The sequence below is a fragment of the Dreissena polymorpha genome, chromosome 2 (assembly GCF_020536995.1).
Source record: "Dreissena polymorpha isolate Duluth1 chromosome 2, UMN_Dpol_1.0, whole genome shotgun sequence".
In the NCBI taxonomy this organism is placed as follows: domain Eukaryota; kingdom Metazoa; phylum Mollusca; class Bivalvia; order Myida; family Dreissenidae; genus Dreissena; species Dreissena polymorpha.
In genome coordinates, this window is record NC_068356.1 from 27234748 (window position 1) to 27254629 (window position 19882).

At 33.8% G+C, this 19882-nt stretch overlaps 1 long non-coding RNA gene across 2 annotated transcripts; it reads right to left on the reverse strand.

The window, feature by feature from the left end:
* Positions 1 to 4186: 4186 nt before the first annotated feature.
* On the reverse strand, positions 4187 to 18893 carry LOC127866338 (uncharacterized). 2 transcript variants are annotated; one of them, XR_008042959.1, is made up of 8 exons: positions 18832 to 18893; positions 18264 to 18377; positions 12371 to 12605; positions 9905 to 9985; positions 7908 to 7997; positions 5739 to 5815; positions 5258 to 5361; positions 4187 to 4375 (listed from the first exon to the last, which is right to left on the reverse strand). It is a non-coding gene; the product is annotated as an uncharacterized LOC127866338 (long non-coding RNA). The 2 variants fall into 2 exon arrangements; XR_008042958.1 differs by having other exon boundaries at positions 5172 to 5361.
* Between the last annotated feature and the right edge of the window lie 989 nt (positions 18894 to 19882).

A 19882-nucleotide genomic window follows, 5' to 3' on the forward strand; every position in this document is an offset into this window, starting at 1 on the left:
TAAATGTTTGTGAAAAGGGACGCAGGATCCAAAACAAAGCTTATTTTTATTTTTTGGCAACCGACCATCGAAAACAGTGTGACCCATCACTGAGGACAGTGTGATCCATAACTGAGGACAGTGTGACCTGTCACTAATGACAGCGTATTATAGGTCGACATGTCTACATGTATTTAAAATATGTCTTAAGTTAAAACATGTAAATATACATTTGCATTGCAATGTTGATAATCAAGCTTTTAACAGACGCTATATCCTTATGTTATGTTGGTTTTGGTGGCTGCTTTCTGACATCTTATAGGTGTATAAGCAGGTTTGAAGGACGCCAACACATCCACGCCGATGGCTCCGACCCTAAACGTTTTCTAGCGCGTCTATACAGCGCCTGTAGAGATAACGATGCCAAAGATGTGTTTCTACGGCGTTTCATACGCACTCTCTTTATAGCCTCTTGCAAAAGTCATATTCAATGCATTTGAACGGCGACCCTATTTGAAATAAGGTCAAAGTAATCGCGGCGACATGGCGCCTATGCCTAGTCGCTGCGCCAAACGTTGCCGGCGACTGCATAACGAGCACCTTTGCGTTCTGTGTATATCTTGGAGGTCGTGAGTGCGCCATGCAAAGACCGATATGCTGAAACTGGGATATAATGGTTCAGCGATATTAAGAGAGCTATTTCATAAGTGATAGTAAATACGCGAGTACGCGATAGTTATCACGTGCACACACTTAAATTATTATGTGCGTTCCACTATTATAACGTGCGCTCTTGATAGTATTACATACGCGGGCGATAGTATTGATCATGTTCGCAATAAAATTATGAGCGCACGCTACAGTTACTGTGTTAGAATGATATAGCTAATACGTGCGCATGCGATAGCTATTAAGTGTGCACGTAAGAGTGATAACGTGCGCATGCAATAGCTATTAGATGCACACGCGATAGCTGATCAATGAGAATAGGTGTTCGTTAATTTTTACTTAAGCTTTTGAAGTATTTATAAAATGATTGCTTATCACATAGGGTACGATTTTATAAAAGAAATATTTAACTCATAATTGTAAGGATTGTTAATGTGACACTTCGAGTGCACAGAACATCATTTGCAGTAGTGCATCGTTTTGAATAATATATATATATATATATATATATAATATATATATATATATATATATATATATATATATATATATATATATATATATATATATTTATATAGAAAACAAGAGCTGTCCACCATAGGATAACTTATGCCCCCTATAAACGCTTGATAGAAGTTATGAGCTTTGTTCGAAACATAAACGCAGATTTTGAAACTTAAACGCGGACCCTAAGTTCAAGGTCAAGGTCACAGGGGTCAAAATTTGTGTGCGTATGGAAAGGTCTTGTCCATATACACATGCATACCAAATATGAAGGTTATATCTCAAGGGACATAGAAGTTATGAGCATAATTCGAAAAATAAACGCAGATTTCGAAACCTTAACGCGGACCCTAAGTTCAAGGTCAAGGTCACAGGGATCAAAGTTTGTGTGCATATGGTGCCTTGTCCATATCACATGCATAGCAAATATGAAGGTTATATCTCAAGGGACATAGACGTAATGAGCATTTTCGAAACCTAAACGTAGATTTCGAAACCCAAATGCGGACCCTAGGTTGAACGTCAAGGTCACAGGGGTCAACATGTTTGTGCGTATGGAAAGGTCTTTTCCACATACACATGCATACCAATTATGAAGGTTATATCTCAAGGGACATAGTAGTTATGAGCATTTTGAGAAACCTTAACGCAAAGTGTGACGGAAGGACAGACGGACGGACGGTCCGATCACTATATGCCCTCCTTCGGGGCATAAAATCGATTATCGTTAAAGGCACTGTAGTTGCGTATAGTTTTTATTTACACGGTTATTATATAGCAAAATTCATGTTCGACTGCAGACGTCTATCGCAAAACGGACCTTATGATTATTTTTTTCCTTACGATACCTATTTTAAAACATTTCTATATTTGAAGTACCCGTTAATTATATAAAGACATACAATCAATTAAATGTAAATGAAAGATTTGGATATATCTGGCATTCAGCGAGTGACCTTCATTTATAAACTTGACAGGCTGCATCATCGAATGAGCAACCAACTATACAAGATATATATGTACATTAATATACAATATGAACTTAATCCGTAATAACTCATAACAATAAGTTACTGTATTTATTCTTGATTTTCAGATACATGTTAATTATTCGATTGTGTATATTTAATCAGTAGAATGCAAATTGTCAAATAGTCAAATAATATCAATCTGTAATTCAATTCTATCCGCCAATTGTATAGAAATACTGTGTAAGTGTAAAAAAGACCGAATAGCCAAAACATCAATTATTATTCAACTAAAAACTGTTTTTATTTAATATTAATTTATTGACTGTTGAAACACTTGAATTCAAATGAACAAACATTTTGCGCAATACATATGCAATTTTGAAAACTAGCCCAGGAAGTTATATTTATGACAAGTGATTTTAATTAAAAAAGATTAGACAATACTCATCTTAGATATCTGATCATTTTGAACAGTAACTTTATACAACATAGAGCAAAATGATTAGAAAAGTACACTGTATTTGATAAATAACTAACTTGGTCAAAAAAGCAACTAAACTGAACAGTCGTTAAACATAAGCTACACAAAGGAGTCACTGATCAGAATCGGGAATAAATTTTGCGGACACATTTAGTAATGAAGCTTCATATTGTGTTTTTTTAATGAGGCAAGCAGTAGTTGTACACAATATTTGATTCATATAATTTCATAGTTGAGCAGGTAATTTTACATTATATATTTATTAAAGCAGTCAACAAAGCCTCATCCTTGAAAAGAAGCAATTTATTGCAGCATATAGTAAAGCGACCAGTGTGCCATGACACTGGTATAAGGCAACAACATATTTTGTTTTTATTTAGATTTTTCAGTCATAAAACGGTTTTGTTTAAATGTTGTATCACTGTCAATGAGATGAATTGTAAGTCTTCAACTTGATGTACAAGCTCTGCACACAGATGTATTCCAGAAAGTAGGCTTTATGGAGGTCGCCTTTAGTGCTGCTCTAGATGGGGAACTGATCATGTGTCAGTGGTTCCCATCTCCAGGGCATCTGGCCTTTTCATGGGCGCTGGCAGTGACTTGGGCGCTACCAATCGAGCCAACTGAAGGGTGAGCACCTGTTCCAGCAAGATCCTCTCCCTGCACTTTCCATGAGCACTGCACATGAAACTGACACAAAAACTGCATGAAATATTCATTTTATTTCAGTATTTGCCTTATAATAAGACACTGAAGATATGAACATCAGATTCTGTAGTTGAAAAAAGATGCACACTCGTTGAAAAACAAACCCTTTTCTTTTTAAATTAAAAAAGGGTAATAATTATAATTAATTGCCAGGAGAAAGTGATGGGCCTTTTTTGAAGCGTAAAGCTAATGATGGTGTCCTAATGATAAATCACATAAAGTAAAAATACATAATATGTCACTGCCAGCGTATATTGCGTATGTGTGTGTGTGTGATAGAGAAAATGTCAAAAAATTAATAAACTATTTAATATGAATATTAAATATCACACACTATGACAACATATACTATTATTTGTATAATTTATATGCACATTATGTAAGTTGCTGCTTATATGGGATCCCCACCAGGATTTGAACCTGGATTTCCTCTCCATATGGAAAGGTGTGTTTGCTTACACTATAAGGATTTTTCCAGTAACAGCAATATTGTTTACAATTATTTCTGTCAACTACATTTACTATTATCAACTAGTATAAAAATGTAAAACAAACAGATAAAGTCAAATACATGTACATGTGTACAAAGTACACGTGCTTGGAAAGTGGAATTATTTTATCCCAAATTTATTCAAGAAAGAGTAATGTACAAAAACATTATTTAGCTTAATAATAAAATTAACAATAATGTTACAGATATTAACACTTAAATTGTTCTTTTCAAAGTTTCCATGATAAATTAATTAAGAATACTTCAAAATTTACATTGGCTAATGTTGCTACTGATGATTCAAGGGAAAACAATTTTTAATTTTCAACAACTAAACAGTTTCATGTACTCGTAAACCTACATACCTACCAAGCAGTTAAGGTGTGCTGGTTTATATTCGCCGGCTGAATGCCCGTTTCTTACATCACAAGCTGAATGTTGACTATCATCTTCTGTATGTAGTTGTAGCCTTGGGGAAGCCATCATTGGTGATGGAACCCGAGAAGTTAGCACACAACTACTCCGCAGGGAATCTGCCAGGTGGCTGGACAAAGGTGATGGGGCAATGCACATCTGTAATTGTTATGTTTAAGTTTATGGTTTATACAATATGAATATTTTACACGCACTTATAACTGAAATTCAAAACCGTTTGAACTGGATATATATATACGTGTATATGCTTGCTTATTTGCTATTGTTAGTCCAAACATTAACATATGAAAAATGAAATAATTTAATGTGATGTTTGAACTCCAGGAATGATCTGTATCTGAGATGTCTTCTGTGACTTGAAGCCACAATCAATCCAACATTAATTTTATTTAAAATAAATCGCCAGTTATAAAGTCTATGACAGTTATACATTGAAGTAATTAATCATCTAAACGCTTCATACATTTTTAAACCAAACCAATAAACTTTTCTTATCAATACCTTATTACAGTACATGAACTAACTACAAGACGAGAATCTAAAAAAACTACTGACCACCAAAAATGTCAAAACATATTTACAAACTCAACATTTGAGTGTTTTGGACAAGTTCTTCCTCGGATAAAATAAGAAATGTGAAGTATATGCATTTACGCATATAGTACTGTACATATTTTTCTAAAATATTTAACTCATTACAATTAATATATTATCAAAACAAAAAATGCTTACACTATTTGTCTCGAATCATAAGAAACATTAAAAACATTTACTAACACATGTTCCATATAGGTGAAAATACAATACAAAAATTTTAGGTTTCAATTCACTCTTATTAAAATATAATAACATTACGAACAGCTAACTAAATAATGGTCTCACAGTGACAAATGTATATATAACAAGTATTTAATCATTTTGTTATAAAATGTACCTTGTTGGAATGATATGCCACACTCTTTAAAAGGCAAACTTTTTGCGGTTTGTCAGATCCGAGCCAAATATTTGCACAGCGGTTACCTCATGACTCTCAATCACATCTCAGATGATCTGTCCTCTGACAAAGTGCCGGAGGGCTGTCTGGGCTAACTATGGTGACCTTAAGCCGAATCGAACGTAGCTGCCTAGAAGGTAACCGATGCAGACTCATCACTGTACATGTAACAACATGACATAAGAAAACAGATTGAGCCACATACATTAATTTTAAAATGTAAACATTGTGACTGTCACTGTCATCCAACTTGTGCATGTGAGGGTTGATCAACCAGTTCCAAAATAATAGAACTAGCTGGATGTATATGTAAACCTTTTTTTTTCAACATGTTTCACACCAAAGAATATCTTGCTCCAAGCTGTTTTGCACCTCCATATGTATAAATTCCTTCTTTATTTGAATCTAACCTTTGAATGTGGGGTTTATGGACAAATTCCCTATAAACTGAACTAGCCTGAGGTACATGAAATCTTTTTTTTCAAAAGGTTTTACAGAAAAGAATACCTTTATCCATGTAGTTTTGAACTCCATGCGTCAGTTCTGGATGTAGGCCATCTGGTTCAACATCTTAGTCGTGGACACTGCAGTCATCAAGAACTGTATAATATTATTATAACAAGGGACAAAATTGTCACAAAACCAGGTTTTCATTGTGAAAAAAAAATCTGATAAAGGGAGAAAACTCAAACTGAACTTTTGAAATGAACAAACAAAACTAACCCCCTTTGTAAGTTTGTTTTTAAAAAAAATCTATTTTTAGTCGTGGCGACCTTGACATTGGAGATATTGACGTGATTCTTTCGTGCGACACGCCGTCCCATGATGGTGAACAAATGTGCCAAATGATTTTAAAATCTCACAATGAATGACATAGTTATGGCCAGGACAAGCTCATTTATGGCCATTTTTGACCTTTGAACTCAAAGTGTGACCTTGACCTTGGAGATATCGACGTAATTATTTCGCGCGACACACCGTCCAATGATGGTAAACAAATGTGCCAAATGATTTTAAAATCTGACAATGAACGACATAGTTATGGCCCGGACAAGCTTGTTCCGCCCGCCCGCCAGCCAGCCAGCACGTCAGCCAGCCAGCCCGCCCGCATTCGCCAATCTAATAACCAGTTTTTTCCTTCGGAAAACCTGGTTAATTTTTCCTTCGGAAAACCTGGTTAAAAACCTGGTTAAAAAGTAATATCTTATTTAATTAGGACAGTGAAAAGTCAAACTGAGGACAGTGTAGCATTCAAATAGGGACACGCAGCAATGCAATGCGGTGTAGTTATATGTGACCCATCCTGTTCAATTTAAGTGGATAACTGGCACATATTGCAGATAAAAGTTTTTATGAGCCCCACTTTAAAGGGGCCTTTTCACAGATTTTGGCATTTTTTAACTTATTCATTAAATGCTTCATATTGATAAATGTAAACATTGGATCGTAAAAGCTCCAGTAAAAAATCAAGAATAAAATTAAAAAAAGGAAAAGAACATGGCCCGGAGCAGGTTTCGAACCAGTGACCCCTGGAGTCCTGCCAGAGTCCTGAAGTAAAAACGCTTTAGCCTACTGAGCTATTCCGCCGAGTACACATACTTGACGTATTTTATACCTTATATAAGCAATATTCGTAGTTTCACAAAATTTAACGACAAAAACAGAACTCTCCAAATTATTCAATCGTTTCGCGTTGCAACGCTTTATAATTTTTAGGTTTTAAAATCGTCAAAAGATGCATATAATGGCTATATTAGACCATGGTAAATGTTCAGTATTACTGTTTCCTCACAAATATCATAACTAAAACGAAAATTTGCGGATCTGAAACAACTTTTTTCAATTTTGTCAATTAACCAAAGCGTGAAAAGATCCCTTTAAAGACAAATTTAATCCCTTAGCCAACAATATACATGGCACAGACAAATTCATTCTTTGAAAAGCTCAATACCTTATAAACATTAGAAAAAACTTTTTTACGCATGCCACAATGTTCAAAGAGAATTGTCTACATAACAAAATGACAAATATCCAAAAAATTGTCACAGATTCAAACAGAAATATGTCCAAATGACACAGGTGCCCTACATTCCACTTATGTCTGAAAACTCCAATAATGTCAAAACATGTATTATCATTACTCACATATCCTTAAAATATAGCTTTCAGTTATAATTTTGATTGTCTCAGTGGTAACATGTTTGATTTTGTTACCAAAAGTATATAGTCAAAATTCCTTGGACCAGTTTTATTAAATATAGTAATTATAGTCCTAGGCTATGACAGATTTTCACACAATAGTATTCATAATGCCTTCAAAAATTAACACACTACTTAATACAAAGTACTCATTCACAGGGCTTTTTTTCCTATTTTTGTGGAGCGGCCTTGGCCCCAACCCTCCTTTTGTGAAAAAAAGAGTCGCGAACAGTTCAAAATTGTGAACAAATGAGTCAAAAACTGTTCAAAATTGTGAAATAATGAGTCGTGAACTTTCTTAAGTTTCTCAAATTTGAGTCACAAACTTCTTGAAATTGTGAAATTTGAGTCGCCAATTTCTCAAATTTGTGAAAAACGCCCATTCTCACAGAAGGAAAAAGCCCTGATTTAGCTATCTATGATGCATGTTGTTTTATCACCATGATCCGTACAAATTATTTATCTCAGAGTCCTCACTTCTTTGAGTATTGCAGACTGCCTGAGCTGGGTAATGTAGTCAAGTGAATTTCTCCAAGCTCCGACATCAGTGTATAAAGCAAACTTGTCCTGAAGATTAAAAAATTTATTACTAAAACACATAAAAAATACAAATTATACTCATGAACTTAATGAAGAGCTTGAAAACTGTATAGATCTCATGTCAAATTAATTAATTATGCTGTAATAGCTTGCATAGTGAGTACTGTGTAGTGACTTGCATGGTATGTAATGGCTTGCATAGTGTGTACTGTGTAGTGACTTGTATAGTGTGTACTGGCTTGTTGCATAGTGAGTACTGTGTAGTGACTTGCATAGTGTGTACTAGCTTGCATAGTGTGTACTGTGTAGTGACTTGCATGTGTGTACAAACACTCAAGCCACTAGAGCCTGCATTGTCATGGGTTATCACTTTGGGAGCCACCAATTAAAGCCTCTATAACGCTCACAGTCAATGAAAATTTTGTAAAGTATTTCGTAAAATAAAGTAAACACCTTAAAAATCAGTGTTCCTTATAGCAATAGCCACAATTTCAATGCTGGATGTGGTATGATAACATATATTTTGTAGATACAAAATGCTCGTTTTTATTTATTTGTGACACAATTAATTCCATGTTATTAAATCGAATTAAATATGTAAAACAAGAATAAAAACGCGCATTTTGTATCTACAAACATCTATTTTATCAGACCACGTCTGGCGTTGAAATTTTGGCAATTTCCATAAGATACAATGATTTTTAATTGTTTAGCTTTATTTTACGAAATATTGAACAAAATTTTCCTTCATTTTGAGTAGTAATGTTTCTTTAAGCATTGACAAATATAACAATGTAATTTCATATATTTCATAAAGAAAGCAAGTTGAAAGATCCCCCAAAAGGGCAGTAAATGAAACCAGTAGATAAGAATTACTAGTAGCATATACTACACCTACAGAGCATTTTAGGTCAATTTAGTATAACCCTTAATTCTTAAAACTAAGTTAGTATCAAACAATAATCTAGTATTTCAGGAAGTGTTATGCCAGTGATTTTATTATCTTTTTTAAAGTGATTATCAAATTAGAATTGAGTACTTACTTTATAACTGCATTTCTTGTATAAACAGAATGATGAGAGGGGAACGCTACCTTAGATTGGGTAGAGTTTTTCATCAGATACAGTGACATAAATAAAATTAACCAAATAAAGTAAATAAACATATTTCAATTTAAAATTGAATAAAAGTTCAGAACAATCATTGCTTTCAAATGAACAATAAGCTTGTTTTAAAGCAACGATTAGTTTTCATCTGAACATACAAGTTAAATTGACAGTTGGTTTAAAGTACATAACCCTAATAAACGATGGAAGAAATCTACATCAGTACTTGTTTATTTATTGCTTATGGAAGCACTTTTTTTGTCATTCAATGCTTTCGTGTCTGCTTTCAAGTTTTATTGTCATTTTAATCTGATTATTTTGCAAATAACTGATAGGAAAGATCAAATGTACATACTTTAATAAACCAGATATGTTTACAATGCTACTAGCACTGTCTTTTAAAAATGCCTACAGGTTTTATCGCTATGAATTAGAACAGGAAAAACTATTTCTTTACATTCACATTATCGACTTTCTGAACAATGTAACAAGAGCTAAAAATCTAGTTTCAAGCTCTTTATTGTTAGTTATCTTTATTAAGACAGCTTCCGATTTTCTTGCACTCATATTTGCTGTGCTCTTATTTGTTGCAACACAGTAAATATGGCTCGAGGATTGATACGGACAGGATTTTGTCAATTATTACAGATCAAACTGCTTAACGTGACTAATTGTTAAGTTTTGATATCAATCTAATTTTTTTTTTTATAAGAGTTGTAAGCGAATAAAATTGATTGCTTGCTCAAAAACACAGTTTTGTAGCTAAATGCAACATGCGTCATATTACACAATGCCATGAAAAATAATCTACAGGGTTTAAATACTTACCTTTCCGTTGTTTAAACTTCAAGTAGGCAATGGACTGGTCTCACGCCTGGCTTGGATACTATAACGTCACAGCTTTTCGAACTGCAGTTTAAAAATAACAATACTGTTTGGATTTCAAAACATGTTTCAAATTAAATAGCGACATTTCATTTATATATTTACTGTATTATTATATATTATGCCCTGACAAGCTGTGTTGGAAGGCATAGGCTATTTTGTAATTTATATGTATAATCCCAGTAATGTGTTTGTACATGTACTATTTAGTTTATATATTAGAGCACAAAATACACATTAGGCATATTTTTATTTTCCTTGAAAACAAGATGCTGTGCTCACTGCCCACACAGGCTTATTGCTCGTGTAGGATGACCCATTTCTAATATTTTAAGTACAAACTATGTCAAGGCCAAAGTGAGGTTGGCTTATATGCGTCATTAGGCCATTATTTGACTAAAATTGGATATCATTAGTATTTCTCCAGACGCAATAATAGTTGATGAACAACTTTTCCACTCAGCAATTATTTTTTCTACAAAAGGCAGTTTTAAATTGTAACCCTATTTTAAAAAACACACAATCAAAGTAAGCAAAATTCATGTCAAGATTTCACATTTTAGGAATTATTGCAAAACAAAAAGAAATGGAAAGCCCTATCAAATATCGATAAATATTTAAATTGCTCTAATTGCTTATTGATTGCTCAGCACACAAAAAACCATAGTGTCAAATTTAAGTCAAGTTAAAGTATTCTATATTAGATCTTTATTTAAGCAACAATGGTTTATAATATTCTAAGCGAAATATGTTATATTATACATTGAAAATATTTATATGTGCTTTATTATTTGCCAAAATTCAATTTTGATAATCATTTGGATTTTTATGCTATTGTATGCACTATGGGATAATGCAAATTGGTGTTTTTTGATTATCAGGACCAGTACATGCATATTCAGTATCAAACAAGTGGGCTTTGAGGGTAGCCAGTCCTGTGGACCGTCCCCTCCCAACAGTAAAGGTCAATCCCTGCGCTAGACCATCCTATGGACGGATTTACTGATGGCCAACACAATCATTATATGTGTCCTGCATCAAGATGTCAGAGGCATAAAAAAACTCTGTATAAATAAAACTGTAACTTTTAATGACTTAACTTTGTTTGCTACCTATCAGCAGTGTGCGAAATTCGCACTAGCCTGAAGGGTTTTGGCTAGTGAAAATCCATTCGGGCTAGTGGGAACAATTTAAACATTTATATAGTCGGGCTACTAAGAAATTTTACTTTTTATATATGTAAGAATTTGGGCTAATACTTTAAAATCTGAATTTCGCACACTGTATCAGTATATGAAACATAGCAGCAAATATGACACAACAACTTAAATTTCCTTCTCACAAAATGACTAGAAGACTTTGATCACATTATAACTGCAATGCATTGTAGTTAGTTCAGTTTTAGATAATCAATATTTTATGTATAAAGGTTTGCTTAAGTGGCATCTCTATAAAACCTTCAACAGGGTATATCTATTGCTGTAATTCAATAGCATGAGATGATCCTTAAAATGACTGCCAAAATAAATGAAATAATGTTATGTACACATACTTTCCTATCAAACAGTATGGAATGACCAATGGAAATCTGTTGCCATCTTCTTCAGTTCGTGTCTATTATCTCGATCTTCTCAGTAATCGAGAATTGTTTATGTTTGCGTGTGACAGTATTATGCGTATCCATTTTTGCGATGTATTTCGTGTACAGAGACAGAATGACCAGTTGCGAAATTTAATGACATATAGTACAGTAAACTGCCATTATAACCTATGCAGGGACACTAATTAGTTATTTCTTAAATATTAAAAACAACCCCGGCTGTGTGCAAACAACACTGTCACTAATCGACTGTTTTCATGCTTCATTGCATGCCATAGTAGGCCGCATTACCGGTCTGCGATAAATGGGCGTTACAATGTACTTCAAACAATCTTGGTAGAGTTCCAACAGACGATGCTTCATGCCAAATATCTATTAAAGTCTTAAACCTTGCAGTTTTAGAGAGATTTTTTTTCCTTTCGGTTGGCATGCAATTCTTTGAAAAACTTTCACTCTTGGCAATTTACATCAAGACTGGCCCATCGATTTAGTAGGAGATGTCATTTAAGTAAAAATGTTGACACACGACCCCCCTAGACGGAAAAAGACAGGTCATAATAGCATAGATGAGCTAAAAAATAACAGGTTTTTTTTTTTAATTGGGAATTTTGGGGTACGAATTGAGAAAAACTAGGCATATTTGGCATTGGGAAAGGGTCCGACTATCGGACCCATGAAGGCAGTAGAAACAGGCCTCAGGCAATTCATCAGGAAGTTAGAGGACAGCCAATTTTGGGACAGACGGATCATCTAGTAGTGGGGGTGTAAAAAGGGCCATTTAGAGGAAACATTTCTTTATTAATAAGTACCTTTTTCCTCCATGGATATGGTCCTGCACCATAATTATACACAACTTCTTCTCTGCACGAGAGATGACACTGGCACAGTCACCTGTAGCGTCTGTCCAGTGGCAGAATGTCACGGAGGGCAACAACATACAAGCTTGGTAGACCCTCCTCCTCAAAGCACTGCACTTTGCAATTGGGGTGTGTGGAGTCATTTACAAGCCTTCCAAAACTGCCATCTTCTGTAGTTTCATCAAACCTAATTGAAAGAGAAATAAACAATAAAAGATTTGTAAAAGTTAATCAATATTATACATATTTAACCATATAGTATATAAAATTTTATAAATATTTTATATTTATATGCAAGTCACTACAGTGGCACATACACTATGTAAGTCATGAAATTGGCATACACACTAGGTGAGTCACTAAACTGGCATAAAACTATGGAAGTTACTACATGCACATTGGCATACACACTATGCAAGTCACTACAGTGGCACATACACTATGTAAGTCATGAAATTGGCATACGAACTAGGCGAGTAACTACAGTGGCACACACACTATGTAAGTCATGAAAAAACACTAGGTGAGTCACTACACTGGCATACAAACTAAGCTAGTTACTTCATTGGCATACAAACTATGCAAGTCCCTAAAGTGGCTTACACACTATGTTAGTCATGAAATTGGCATACACACTAGGCGAGTCACTACACTGGCATACAAACTAAGCCAGTCACTTTTGTTTATACCACATTTATATTGCGCCATTTTCATACTCGATATGTGCGTTCAAAGGCGCTTTACATTTTTGCCCTGATCACTGGGTCATAAGTCGTCCGTTAACATCTTGGCGCAGTATGCAGCCACTGCACATTGGCTTATTTCCCTCACAGGTACCCATTTATACACCTGGGTGGAGAGGAGCAGATGTGGGATAAATTTCTTGCTCAAGGAAATTTCAGTGGTCAGGGCGGGATTCGAACCCGGGACATCTCGATCCCTAAGCCAGCGTCCTACCATTAGACCACTGCTCCCTCTAGTTACTTCATTGGCATACAAAATATGCAAGTCACTACAGTGGCACACACACTATGTAACTAAGTCATGAAATTTGCATACACGCTAGGAACGTCACTACGCTGGCATACAAACTATGGACTTAATAAGTTATAACATTTGCATAAAAACTATGCAAGTCACTACAGCGGCAGACACACTAGGCATGTCATGTAATTGGAATACACACTAGGCAAGTCACTACACTGTCATACAAATTAAGTTAGTTACTACGTTGGCAAACAAACTATGCAAGTCACTACAGCTTACAAACTACTCCTATAAATATATATCGACCTCATATTGTTGAACGTCCATTTACAATAGCATCGTTTCAACAAGTTAAGAAAAGTAGGAAGCTTTAACGGCTGCAAACAGTGCAGATGATCATGCAAGAGTTACTTAATATAAAATATAAACATTATTTTACTAGTTGCATTACAATAAAGTTAATAAAAACTTACAAGTAATGCTATTTCAGATCTAAAAACACTATCATTGTTCCATTCCGATTGTACCGTATGGCACTGTGTCAATTGAAAGTTGCATTGTTTAACGTCATTGGTCGGTTATAAATAACTTGTTTCTCTATACATAGGATTATACGAAGGACTTGACGAAATTAATACCAGGAATGCCTAATTGATTTTTGGTTAGAACTTTAATCTTGCCATGTGTGTAATTAATATTATCATGTGTGTTTATTAATATTATTAATTATATTATTCTTATTTTTGTATTTCATTTAGAAATATATTGTGTAGACCTGTTAACTAACTGATTTTAGCAAAACATAAGGGCCTGCAGACAGAGAACTGCTATAATATTTTTGTTCAAAGTAGTTCTATAATTGAGAGTAACAGATAAATACAATTTGTGTGTTATGTTGTTTTTTTTCTCAAAATGTATACAAAAAGTTATATTCTAATATAATTCTCACACTTCTTTTAAGGAGCTATCGTAATTCAAGTAGGCGCGGTTGATGATGGGAATGTTCTGGTGCTGGGGCAGCTAAAGTTTTACCTTTGTTTATTTTACTAATACTAATTTTATGTATAAGCAAAGATTAAACAAGAAAAACTGAAATTAACTTGAAATCAATTTATTTTTATTATTTTTTATTTTAATTATTTTGACTAGGCCTACGAACATGAATTGATCGGAAACATTTGAATGTAAGCCGATTCTTCATATGAGCCAATTTTGCAGAAAGTAGATCGTCAACATAGTCCGCCTGTAAAGTGTTGTTTAGAAACATACAAGTATTTATGTTTGGCATAAGTGTTAATTTTAGAGATAGTTGCTATAACAAATTACACAAGACAGGTCCTTGCAAGACATTGCACTGTATCAGAATCATGTACAATAAAGAACAGGCAAAATGATAAATTAAATAGGTCTAATATATAACAACATTTAATATCAATTCATTTGGTTCTTCAAAGTTAAACTTTATTACCACTTGCATTCCATTGTCATCATTTTATATTAATATTAAAAAGCGCTCAATTGTATACAGCATCATATCTTTTTTAATCAATTCAACCTAAATAACACTCTTGCAAAAGCGAACTATTGATTCCACCCACAAAACATCCATATTCAGTACTAGGTAAAATAGTGTAGAGCAAACAATATCATTTCTGGAAAGTTTATAAAGTTTTGGTGAAACAATTCATCATTATATCACGTTTCTATAAATTACTGTTTCCTATATGGAAAATATTCGTATTAGTATAACATAAATGCTGGACTGTGCAAGAAAATATGGAGCAAAGTAGCCTACGCTCTAATGTGCTATTATAGACAATTTGAAGAATGACGTTACGCGCACCTGCTATTTTCTGACTACGCCCACTAGTGGGAAAAAGGCAGTTGGCTTTACGCTGATCTATAGATTATGTTGAAAATAACTGTAATTTCCGCAATTATTTAACTCATCAAAACACAGTGAAACTCAATTATATTAATAATTATTTATAATAAATAACTTTAATAAAAAACGTAAGATTGTATTTTTGTTTTCGCTAATAAAGCATTTGAAGTTATGAAATCAACTTGTTCAACATAAATATACACAAACAATATTTAGGTGACAACTACTTGTACAAACAAGTTAACACCGTTTGATTATCATTGGTTTATCATTTAAAGTTGTTTCAGCATATATATGGTTCTAAAATAAACTAAATGGACTAAGCAATTAATCCAACATGTATAAAAAACATTTCTTATTAGATTGCATTCTTTGATTTTTACGATAAATTGAATATTGAAACCTTACCAAGTCTGGACAAAATTTAAAAGCACAAATGGAAAGTGGCTGTCTACTTTAAAATAATTTGCATGTGTTCACAAGCGTCGACACTCGTGATTTCAACATGTAAACCGTGGTATAATTGGCCCTTTGTTTGACATATACTTACTATTAACACGGGTGTCATAAACTTTAGTGACCCAAAGTGCCCGCCCCCAACAGGTGGCGAATGTCTGTCCAGTAATTAAACAAGATTAATAATGCTTTCATCTTGAACCTTAAAAAAAGCATGCAGTTGTGTCATTTTTTATCTCTTTCTTCATCTTAATAAATACATTTTATAATATAGAAGAAACAATAGACAATAAATTGTTGCATATAAATAAATTTTTTTATAATACTAATCCAATAAAATGGTGGTTCAGTAAACATAAATGTTTGAATGCAATCAGCGAATGCTCGCACTTTTAATCATTATCAACTGCATCATCACCATAATCATCCCCATCATCACTTGTATAGTATAGATAACCTGTATCTTTCTATTTTTTTTTAAAGGGATGACCTTGTAAGCATGTTATATTACGATTATTTTAGTATCAAAATGTCATTATGTGGTGAACAATGTTTAATAATGAATTAGATCAAAAACTATTTATCCTTAATACAAACATTGGAAGCTCATCGTACATCAGTGGCATATATTTTGATCGAATAAATTATGAAATCATTGCTAAATATGTATATATGCGTACTACAATGAACAAAAACACAATATATATACCTTTTTATTTATGTATTTGTCCATTGAAGGATAAAATAGTTTTATATTGATGTAATTATTTTAAATTGATATTATGAATCATTTGTAGGTTCATTTTACTCTCCAATTTACCACCTACATTTGTGTATTACAAATACATACAGAACTAACGAGGTTAATTCATTAAAATGATTCCAACAACTGCTCCAATATTAATTCAAAAAGATTATAACTTTTTTTCCCAATAAAATACTTTTATTTCTGTCACAAAACATTTGACAGAGCTTCCAAGTTGAAGACCAATGGACGGTGAACCTCAATCATTTACAAATGTAGGCTTATTATTACAAAAAATAACAATACAATTATTCCAAAGCCGATGTTGGTGTGGTGTGATATAGTTCTTAAATTCATTTATTGTGTTAAAGTATTCATTTTAGAAGTTCTTTCTCATTTTCTGATAAAAACATGACTTACTGCATATATTTTCCATAGCCTCAGGGTACCGATTCTCGAACGGAACCAATTCTCGAACGATTTTAATAAATTATAAAATTTACACACGGTGGAATAGTTGAATTTCAAGGACCACAATGGAAATAAGGGATATTACTCTTTTTTGTGTAATCCTTGGCGTTAGTGTGCATGCCATAGTGCATTCTATGCATGTACTTTTCAATTATGATTGTTTTTACTTCATATTGTTTTATGTACATGTTGTTTCGATGCATTGTGAGTATGTATGCTATCTCCGAAATAAATCTATCTATCTATCTAATTTGAAATCGGGTCCTATTTAAGTAAGTCCAATATGAATACATTCTATTTGCAAACTTCCATTTTGACAGCCTCTTATAAACACAACTGCAGACAAAGATTCATTGAACCAAGTAAAAGTTTAATATTTAACACGAAAATGCTACAAGCTGAAGTTGTAAAGACAACTAAATCACCCAGAATTCCTGATTATTCTCGGCATCACTCTGTCCAGCTGTGAAGGATTGTTTGCGGAACTTCTCTTGTAACTCGGTGAGTACAATATTATTTTAAAGGCTTAGGTTGCAATCAACTAAGTTGTTTTATGATCAATTCGTACTGAAGCCAACTCGTAACTCGGTACCATTCAACCACATTTATAACTCGGTACCATTCAACAACATTTATTGAGAATCATTATACTGATAAATATAGTACATCTATTTAGATTTAATTTTCTCTCTCTCATTTAGACAAATGACACGAAAAAATTCAAATAAATGCTCAGTCTGTGCTCTACAAGCAGTAGTTAGAGAAGTCAAAAAAGGAAAATGTTTGTCCAAAGTATCAATTAGTATTAATCTTTTGATTAAATGAACAAAATATATTTGTAATGATTATCCACGTCAGTTGCAATGTAAATGAATTTATTTTACCAGTTTATGTGTGTTGCAAATGTCTGATGGCTTGCATGAGTGAGCGTTCGATAATTGGTTCCGAATCGGTTGCAAAATGTAAACATAACCAACTTCATTTGACCAACGGTAAGGTCGAGTTATTAATACTTGTTTTCTTAACATTTTATAGTTTCAGAAAGAGAAGTCTTTTACATGAAATATCAGCTTAAAACTTGAAACAGTTTGACAAATTAAATAAAATCGGTAAAAAATTCGAGCATTGGTACCCTGAGGCTATCAGTAATCAGCGCTTTTGCCATAGCCCAACCAGTAACTGCGCATGCAAGAAAAATACAGATTGTAAGCAATAACAATCAACTCGTCTATATAACGATCAACTTGTCTATATGATGAATCAGCATACAATTAAATGCTTCCCTTCATTGATGCACATACCTTTTTCTTCATCCTGTTTTAGAAACAGATCTGTCCCACTTATCGCCTAAAGTTCTTGAAATTCTTTCTTTGAGGTCTCATTGCAGACATGATGTCATCACATGGAAGAAGAACCTGACGGAAAAAATTTAAGTTACCTATTGCACAAAACATTTAGCTTTTTAGGCCTGCAACAAATTTGTTCAGCATCTGTACAATGTACAATGCTGTAGGGTACGAGCTTAGAATAGGTACGAACTGACCAGTTACCGATTATGATTCACAAAACAACAATCAATGAAATCGTATTTCGCAAATACTAATGAAAATTGAATACTTTTTCTGTTTCCAATAACGTTGCCATTGAGTTAATTTCCACATCACCTAAAACTTGTAAAAGGTTAGCTTTGAAAATGTTTATTTTGATACAAGCAAGGACGAATGACATTTGTTAGTAAAATCGTATCTGTTTATATACGAAAATAAGCAGTTTAACCGACAACGTGCGCTTTATTTCATACAAGAAGAACATTTATTATTTAACCGCCTAATATCGCATTTAAAATTAACGTATTCAGCATACAAATACCTTAAATTGTATTTCCCATCTGAATCACGGTCTTGGAGGACATTTTGGAAAACGCGCGCATGCGCACAATTACTGGAGCAAAATGTGTGAGACATAAAAATGGCAACATCGCGCAAGAGTGTACGGCAACACACAATCGCGAATAAAAACCGCCAAGTCAATTCCATGGTAAAAATACATTTTTTAAAAAGTTAATGTTAAATTTAGCCCAAAAAAGCAAAATGTCAAAGTCACTACCAGGTTTTGTGTAGTGGGTTGCCAATATGTAGTGGGTTGTTTGGTGTGTAACGATAGACCGGTAGTGGGTTTCCACCATTTACAAACACACACACACACACACACACACACACACACACAGGTTTTCGCAAATCAATGTAGATATGCTACCAATGATATATATCAAACATTTTTAGACGCCCATTTGCGGTTTGATCACCTTCATTATTACAAATGCTTCTTAAATTTATATGATTGCATAATTTCAAAGACTAGCGGTTACAGTATTGCACTAATATATCGGCGGCGAATACAAACACTTTTCCTGTGTAAGCAGCTTGCACATATAAGTTCTAAGTGCTTAGAGTGTTCTAAGTATGATCACTTCATACTGTAGGGCTCACAGTTCAATTGACAGTGAGTTCAAATATGTGCAAGGGAAACAAGTAACATTAACGACTTTCTGTCCAGACTTCCAATGATTCATGCACTTTACAAATATGAAGGGCTTGATTTTTAACTTCGTACAGCTCCAAAATTGTCCATATTTACAGAAAGAAGACTGGATCAGTTGAGGGTTTAGACAAGTCGTGACTCACAACAGAAAACATTTAGATAGACTATAGAACAGTTGTTGTTGTTGTTGTTTTTAACGAGTGCACGGGATTGTCTCCCATATGGCCATCGCCCCCAGAAAGACGTGTTAGTTGGTTACGGGGGATAGTGCAAGATACAGGAGACACCCCGTTCCAGAGGTGACCCTGGGTCTTTTAGTGCCCGGTGTATAGCACCTCGTACACTGCACCTCGGTTTAACGTCTCATGCGAAAGACGAG